Source organism: Pseudonaja textilis, chromosome 1 (genome assembly GCF_049901715.1).
Source record: "Pseudonaja textilis isolate UNSWEBS1 chromosome 1, rPseTex1.2, whole genome shotgun sequence".
Lineage (NCBI taxonomy): Eukaryota > Metazoa > Chordata > Lepidosauria > Squamata > Elapidae > Pseudonaja > Pseudonaja textilis.
The window spans coordinates 73,153,985-73,163,167 of NC_141990.1; the positions used below are offsets into that span (position 1 = coordinate 73,153,985).

The following is a 9,183-nucleotide window of genomic DNA, read 5'->3' on the forward strand; positions in this document are numbered from 1 at the left end:
TTGCATACTCCCTATGGTCTCCTGATCAAAATTTGGACATTTGGCAACTATCATGTAAGCAGTGGGGAACTATCAGATGATTGGAAAAGAGCTGATGTGTTTCTCATCTTCAAAAAAAAAATGGTCCAAGAAACTACAGCTCTATCAGCCTGACATCAATATGTGGGAAGGTCCTGAAAAAGATAATCAAGCAACGAATCTGTGAACACCTAGAGCAGGGCTCCCCAAACTTGGCAACTTTACGACTTGTGGACTTCAACTCTCAGAATACTGGGAGTTGAAGTCCACAAGTCTTAAAATTACCAAGTTTGGAAACCTCTGACCTAAAGGCAAGCAACTTTATAACCAGAAGCCAACATGGTTTTGTTAAAAAAACATATCATGCCAGACAAATCCTATTGCATTCTTGGACAATGTGACTAAATTAGTGGATCAGTGAAATGCTGTGGACATAATTTATTTGGACTTCATGAGGCACCTGATAGACTGCAACCTACTACTTGATAAAATAGAAAATGTGGATTAGACAGCATTACTCCCAGATGGATTAGTAACTGGCTGATCAACTGTACTCGATGTATAGTCTTCAATGGAACTGCATCTACATAGAAGGAAGTGTGAAGTGAGTACCTCAAGGCTCTGTCTTAGGCTGAGTACTTGCCAATATCTTTATAAATGATTTAGATGATGGGATAGAAAAGGAACTCGCCAAATTTGCAGATGACAAGCTGGCAGGAATAGCCAACGCTCCAGAAAACAGGCTCAAAATATAAGAGGATCACAATCAAATTTCCAGGGCAAATATATTTCCAATTTGGCCAATTTGGGTTACTAGTGCTTAACACCATCTGTGGCCCACTGCATTTATTGCTACTTTTTAATGAACTGCTTGAAAATTTTCCTTGTGGTGAAGCATTCCTGTTGCTGTATTTGTTTATAACATGATTTTGTAAACATAAATAGTAAATTTGATAATCCAACCATGAGAACTATTGGAAGTTGTCCTAAACTGAATCAGATTATACAAGTCCCCATAGAGTCATAAGGAAATGTCTCCAGGCCAACCTGGAAATTGAATCTGTGACATTCTGCATTCAAAGCATATAGCATTTCAGTGGGGACTTCATGTACAAGTAATTTTTGACTTACAACCATTCATTTAGTGATGAGTACTAAAAAAAAGTGACTTACGACATTTTTCACACTTATGACTGTTGCAGCATCCCCGTGATCACATGATCAAAATTCAGACACTTGGTAACTGGCATGTATTTCATCAACCTGACTGCCACTAGCCAGATGATGAAAGCTGGTTCACCCTCTGTGATGCACCATGGATAAGTGTGCTCAAAAACTTAAAAACCTTTATTTGATTTTGCTTAATATAAGATGTGACTGAACTTTGACAGGCTTTTAAGGCTCAGCTATTCTACCTTATTGTAATAAAGAGTGTTTCTGAAATAACATATTATGTCTGTTTCTTAACTAATCAGCCTTGTAGGGCTGACAACTATATAAATACTGTATGTATTTTGAACTCTGAATGAAGAATAAGCAGGATCAAAAATTGGTTGTAGTTTCTAATGGTGTTTCAAATCACTCTTAAGGGTTCAATAATTTACCTCAAGTGTGAGAATAATCTGGCCAGGGTTGACTAGATTTGAGCCAAAGCAAATCATGTACTCATTAACTGAGGACAAAATGTCTACCATGGTCCTGTCCAAAAGTACTCTAATGAGGTAACATAATCTGTTATGAATCTGAATGAATGTTTGCATTTTAATATTTGTTCAATTAACTAAAGAAAAAGGAAAAGTAATCAGGAATTGGAGAATGGAACAGAATGGAGAATGGAAAGAGAAGAATAAGAAGAGGAGAAATGGATGTGAAAGCCAGCAATGGAAACAAGGAGGATTTATGTATGAGGAACATGAACCATAAACATAAAATAAATATACCTTCAGCTTTATACTTTCTAGCCTTCATGCTAATTCTTCCAGTCAGTCTTTCCCATCAGAGTTCTAGATTCCTTGAACTGTACATATTATAGGAAAGTTGTTTGACATGATAATACAGATAAAGAATATGAGGAATATTACATGAATATAAACATGGAAAATTCTAACCGAACTTAATCCTTGGGGCTATCACCATGCAGGGGGGTTAGGCTATTTAAGGAAGCTTGTACCTGCCATTTTGATCTTGCATGGCACGCAATGACAAAAGCGGCAGGAAAGATTATGGGTAATATACAATGAAAATCAGAGTTTTACATCTTTTTTTCCCCCCAATGGCACAATATGGCCCATACGAGCAGGTCTAACTCTGCTTAGCTAATTTCATGTTTATAGCTTTGTGTGGTTTTGTACAGAAAGAAAGGATGTTGCCATGAATAATGATGCCCTTTCTGGGACATAATTGTATCAGTGTTGGCTGAGGGTAAGGGAGAACAGAAGTATAAAAAATAATAATTTTTCCCTGAGAGAAAATATATTTACAAAACATCTTTTAGATCTTAGAAATTAAATTATTTAATAACAAGGCTTTGTGTAACATTAGGATGCTTTTGCCCAGGCATGTTGTGAAGCACTTGAGATAGCTATCATAATGCAGAAAATTATTAGTGATTTTGGCACATTCACAAGTGATAAGAATCAGCTGAAACTATGACCAAAGAAACAGAGAAGTTCATAGAGAAAATATCTCCTCCAAGCCTGGACAAAAATATAGGAATTTTCTTTACAAGGTCTTGCATGTTTAACATTGGTAGGTGGTTCCCATGCATTATGAAACGGAAGGTGGAACATAAAATGTTGCAGGCCGGACTTCCTTTCCAGATAATTGCGAGAATGTACTACAATCAACAGGAAAGATATTGAAATACAGGCTTACTCATTTAACCTCCATCTCAAAGAACTAGGAAAAGTCCATTGGTCTATAAATTCTTTATAGAACATTACTTTATCCTTATTTGGGTCATAAATTCCAAAGTGGATTTATTTTATCCTGCCACTCAGAAAATCTGACTATCAAATGATTACATCTAATAGTGATTAAGAAAATGAGGAAGGAAGGAAAGAAGGATCTAATAGATTAAACAGTTTATGTTTTCAGAAGGACATAGCTTTGTTTATTTAATTGTTTCAAAAGTCTTAGCAAAAGTCTAAATATTATAAAGTCATATAGTCCCCTAGTTCATTTAAATTTTTCTTAAATTAAATTCTTATTTAGTTTTCTATTGTTTATTTTCTATTTTTTCAATCTTTTAAATCTATTTTGGAATGGATTTTATTCACCAGGTAATTTCTCAAACTTCTGGCTTGGAAGACTTTAATTATAAATCCAAGATAGTTTAGAAAGGGAGGTTGAACCCATTGTCCTTAGAAGCTCTGCTTTGGTTGAGAGCTTAAGGGCTCTTGTCTCCCAGCACAAAACTGACAGGTCAACTGCTGTTCTGGGATCTAATCGGGAGGTGCAGCTGTCTGAGAAAAGTGGAAGATCTCTCATCCTCTCCTTCCATTGGAACAGATTTGTCAGTGGTCCATCAGCCAGTGGTGGTATTCGACCAGTTCGGCTGGTTCTGGAGAGCCAGTAGGAGCAATGAGCAGCCACTCTGCTGTTGGGCACACACACACCCCACCCAGGCTCCCATACTCACCTTTATCGGCTAAGTTTGACACGCAGCTGCTTTGTGTGGCACAGAATAGTGCCGTGCGGCAGCTGCTGAAGTGACCAGGATCGTGCAGGCTTGCAGGAGGTGAGTTAGAATGCCTCTACGCCTGTGCAAAGTGCGGATTTGGCATGTGTGTGCACACAAAGTGTGGGCACACAAAGTGTGTGCACAGGTACAAAGTCTGCCCACCAAGCCACGCCCACTGAACCAGTGGCAACAATTTTTGAATCCCACCACTGGTCTTAGCCATGTCATTGTCTCTGCTCCTACTGAGATGTCTTTTGCCTGAAGTTCATGAAGACAGTGACCAATGGCCAAGGCACAATGTTGTACCTACAACTTCAGTTGCAAAGTAGAACTTTCTTTTAGTTCTTTATGTGCATCAAGGATTGTTGTAGGACGCTACTTTGGTATCTCAGATATTTCCAGTTTCTAGATTTGAAAATCACTCTCCTAGGCATATTACTGGAATGCAACCAGCATGTTCTCTGAAGAAAAGAAAAGATATTTGGTATCAGTCATATACCTTTGGCAGAAATCTGATCTAACAATGCAGAAGTTTCTTTCTGTGCTTGGAATTCCATGAATTATTCAAGAATATCAATCCCAAAGAGACGGTGAAAATTGGCCAATAGGAACACTTTGGAAAGTGTTTTATTATATGGATTAACTAAACTTGTCATGCCAGCTATATTAAAATATCACATTAATGAGAGATGATTGGGTAAGAATGCAAACATGCTTCACCTTCACTCTGGGCCATTGAAAAACTCTTCATTCTAGAATTTGGGATATCAGCCCATTGAGGTGTTTCTCCTAGCAATAACAATAACAATAAAAAGCCACTAATAGTCTTATGTAATGAAATTGCTGAAGATTTACAAAAGGCAGGAAAGTATTCATTAATCTCATTAGCTTCTTAATGATAACTAATGGAGACAGAAATCTCTATCATCGAGGAAAAGAATCCCACCTAGCAGTAGAGAGATGATTTCTGAAATATTTAAAATTCAGGAAACAGTAAAATAAATGAATTTGTTTTCTAGATGTCAGAGCAGAACTGGAGAGAAAAAAAACCTTATCTTTAAAAACAACATCAACAAAAAGCAATATTGCAATGCCACCCAGGAGATGGATCTGTTCAGTATTCTTTATCCAGGCTCAAATCTCTTGGGAATGGGACATATAACCAAGTTAGGAAAAGTCTGCAAAGCAGGGCTTCTAGAATTTTTTCCAACCCATTTAGCAACAGTGGCCATCAGAGGATTTCCATCTGTGTAACAAAGGAATATATTGTATTTGCACAATTTCCCTCCTCTTGCCCCTGCCCATCTGGCTTTCCATACCAGTGTTTCCTCAACCCTGGCAACTTGAAGATGGGTAGACTTCAACTCCCAGAATTCCCTAGCCAGCATCCCCAGCCACTTTCCCTCAAACTGCCAAGGTTGAGAAACTGTTCCATACCAATGCATTGAGTACATGTCTTTCTCAGCAGCCCTTGGCTGGGTTCACTTCATTTTCAAACTTCCTTTTTCTTTTGCTGGCTGCTGATAACAAAGGTGATCCCTTTGTTTCCATTTTCAAAGAATAGTCCTGATGAAAATCAGATAGATTCCAAGACCCAAGATCCTGACATTCTGTTGGATGAAAAAAGTAAAATGGAATTTAAAATAAAACAACTCTAAAATGTGACACAGTATCGTATGGATTCTGTGCATTCACTAATTCATTCTTATAGGATAATTTTATAAAACAGCAAAAGCTCTAAAAGGAGATAGTTATCCCAAAACAAGGTCTTGAAAAGTTCAGCCACATCCAGTTTCTGTTATGTCATTTTGGGTACAATCTTAATCCTTGAGGAAGGGCAGTGTCATACAACCCAGGTATGTGATACTGGGTACATTCATTTTTTTAAAAAAAAACATTATCTTACAAGTTGGCCTGCCTATAATTAAAAAGTGATATTCATTACATTTCCTTTGTTGCAATATTTTAGCAGGAAATTCCTTGCATGTTTATTCAAAAATAAGTCTGACTACATTCACAATGAGGTTGTCTCCCCAAAATGGATATACAGGACTGCAAACTTAATTACTGCTTTCAGAAATCATTAGCATAATATATTTCCTTTCTTTCCCCCAATGGCTTGGATGGTTCTTCCTATCACCACTCTGTTTTATACCCCTCACTCATAGCTTCCCCATATACACTTTTAAATCATTTCCTTACTGCTTTTCTTCCTCACTTTTTTTTAATGACTGTGTCAAGCCCGAAATTGACATAAGTGTAGGTGTTTTATTTAGGTTTAGTATATATTCTTTTTCTTACTTTCTCTGTGGCAGTCATGGGGGGAAGGGTTTCGGGCTTGCCACATTCCTAAGAGGGGAGGAGTGGAGATAGAGTTGTTTTGGTTAGGTGATTCTTCTTTCCATGGGAAACAAGCTGTCCGTGCTTGGGCCCCTTGAGGTGGAGATTTATGACATCAAGCAACATTGAATTACTTCTATTGGAGAATGTGACTTTTGGGGGTTGTTTCTAACTTTTAATATTGTGGGGTAATTCTGGGTTGTGTCAGATCTGGAATTGCCATGGTCTTTTGCCAATTTGATGCTTTCCTAAATAAAAAAAAATGTCTTGGAAGATGGATTTTGTTCTTTTCCTTTTAAATGGATTTCATCACTTGGAAACCTGACATACTGCTCTGTTTATCATTTACCTACCATAGGTTTACCTACCATTCTTAACCTGGAACAGATAACTAAGCATGCATTTTGAAATAGCAATGCAAACTCTACTTATTTGCATTTTCATTGCAATGTTGCATCCAACTACCTAAGGGGCATTGTTTGCTTTTCCACATCTCAACCAATCAATCAGAATAGAGCTGGAAGGGACGTTGGAGGTCTTCTAGTCCAGCCCCCTCCAGTGATGGAGCACCCACAACTTCTGAAGGCAAGCTGTTCCACGGGTTAATTGTTCTCACTGCTCGGAAGTTTCTCCTTAATTCCAGGTTGCTTCTTTCCTTGATTAGTTTCCATCTGTTGTTTCTTGCCCAGCACCAGAGAGCAGGACAAGAAACTATGGATAGAAACTAATCAAGGAGAGAAGCAACCTGGAATTAAGGAGAATGCCTTTTTTTGTCACTTGAGACTTTGTGGATGGCTAATGCTGCCCACTGGACTTTTTACTCTGATTTCCATTCTTTCATGCAGTGCCACAGATTTATGCAGTGCTCCTCAACTGCCTCAGTTTTTATTGAAATGCAACTCAGCGGTGAGCAAAGTAACACTTAGGCAAGAAAAACCCAATGCACAGGTATACAATAGGTGGTACCTGACTCAATAGCAGTAACTGCGAGAAGGATCTTGGAGTCATAATGGACAATCACTTAAATATGAGCCAGTAGTGTGCTGCAGCTGCCAAAAGGCCAATGCAGTCCTAGGATACATCAACGGAGGGATAGTATCAAGGTCACTGCTTTATGCTGCATTAGTAAGACCACACTTGGAATACTACATCCAGTTTTGGTCACCACATTGTTGAAATTCTAGAAAGAGTACAGACAAGGGTAACAAAGATGATTAGGAGACTGGAGGATAAATCATTCAATAAACAGCTGCAGGAACAGGTAACATCTAGAAGGACTACAGGTGACATTATAGCGGTCTTTCAATATTAGAAAGGCTGTCACAGAGAGAAGTGCAACCTATTTTCCAAATTATTTGAGGGAAAGACAAGACACAAAGGATGGAAGCTTAACAAAGAGTGATCCAACCTAAAATTAAGGAGAAATTTCCTGACTGTTAGAACAATTGATCAGTGGACCAGCTTACTTGCAGAAGTTGTGGGTGCTCCATCAATAGAGATTTTTAAGAAGAGATTGGACATCTATTTGTCTGGAATGATATAAGATCTCCTGCTTGAGAAGGGAGTTGGACCATAAGACTTCCAAGGTTCCTTCCAACTCTTTTTATTCTATATTCCATTCAAGTTCCTTTCTATAGGTCTCCCATGGTCTCCTAATCTATTGGTTTGTCGTCTATAGCTTTTCTTAATGCTTCTCCCTCAGAATGCTAATATCCCACCTTACTGCCGGCAATATTTTTTCCCATAGAATGTCTCTTGAGTCACCTGGAGTACAGGTAAACAAGTAAAGTTGCCTGAAGCAGTTTGGTGAAAATGAACAGGTGTTTATTCTATTATTCATCTGAAAAATAAATGAGAGCCTTACATAATAGATCTGTTTGAGTTTACATAATGGACAAAGGTTTATATTACTTAGTTTAAATGTACAGGGGTATATGCCCAAGATTGAATTTACAATTGGAAAGAAAATAAACATAATTATTGGTTTCAACAGGACAAAAGAATAACTAACTTAGTCTTGATCTATCCCTTTGAGCAACAAGGGAAATGGAACTCATTCTGCCATTTTGGCTGTATTTTGGCATTGTTTCAAATCTTAACCTCTCCACTTTGATCACATAATTAATTACTCATTCAGGCTGACCCACTGGAAGAAAACCTGAAGTGTAGCCATGACAAAATTGTGTCATGGCTGGGGGTAGGGTTGGCCTTTTTGCCCTTCTCCCATTTTCAGCTCCCTCAACATAACTTCTGAGACATCCTCATGACATTACTAACACAGAGTAAAATTAGTTCCTTCTGTCAGATGCCTCACTCTGGCAACCCATGAGACATGTTCTACTATTTCCGCTCCTCCATTTTTTAAAATCAGTTTTGTGCATTCACAGCTTCTGTACATTGCTGAGTGTTGTATCTTTCAAAGTTGCAATATTCCAATGGTGAGGTATTTCTCTTTAGCAGGATTCTGTTAAGTAGCAGTAGTTGCCTTCCACCTCCCCTTCCCTCCATCTATAGTTTGCACACTGGAGCTGTGACTTACAGGACTACATTTGTTCTCTATTGGAAATGTTTTGCTCTCTCAGTGATTTGCAGTGTAAGAAGCCTCCATAATACAGTTTCATTTTTAAAATTAATTTTACAAAAATAATATAGCAATAGCACTTACACTTCTTTATTAATTCACAGTGCTTTACAGCCCTTTCTAAGTGGTTTACAGAGTCAGCATATTGCCCCCAACAATCTGGGTCCTCATTTTACTGACCTTGGAAGGATGGAAGGCTGAGTCAACCTTGAGCCAGTGAGAATTGAATTGCTGGCAAGCAGCAGTCAGCAGAAGTAACCTGCAGTACCGTATTCCTAGTGTGCCACCGTGGGTCTTGTTGAGATGTAAATGCTCACAAAGGAAAAGGGAGGGAGGAACAGCGGGGGAAATCAGAAATTTGCTTTCATGAAGTTACTTTTTTTTCTTTAACATAGACAAATATTGACAAGAATCTCTTTGTTTTGCTTTAATTCAGTCTGAGGAAATTAAATGTCACATGATGTTTTGACAATGTAGGAAGGATTTTTTAAAAATTAAATTAGCAAATAATTAATTGTGTAATGGCCTGAGGGATACATAAATTTTGTGTTTTCAGCTCTCA

General features: G+C 38.0%; 1 protein-coding gene across 1 annotated transcript in view; it reads right to left on the bottom strand.

Moving 5' to 3' along the window:
• LOC113439236 (sulfotransferase 6B1-like) overlaps nt 1–8,940 on the bottom strand; it is a 62,218-nt gene extending 53,278 nt beyond the window's left edge. The window contains exons 1-4 of the mRNA XM_087938085.1: nt 8,802–8,940; nt 5,138–5,310; nt 3,659–4,161; nt 1,959–2,035 (exon numbers count right to left, since the gene is read on the bottom strand). The gene's annotated coding sequence lies outside the window, so the exon portion shown is untranslated. The remainder of the gene's footprint in view (nt 1–1,958; nt 2,036–3,658; nt 4,162–5,137; nt 5,311–8,801) is intronic.
• Nucleotides 8,941–9,183: the final 243 nt, after the last annotated feature.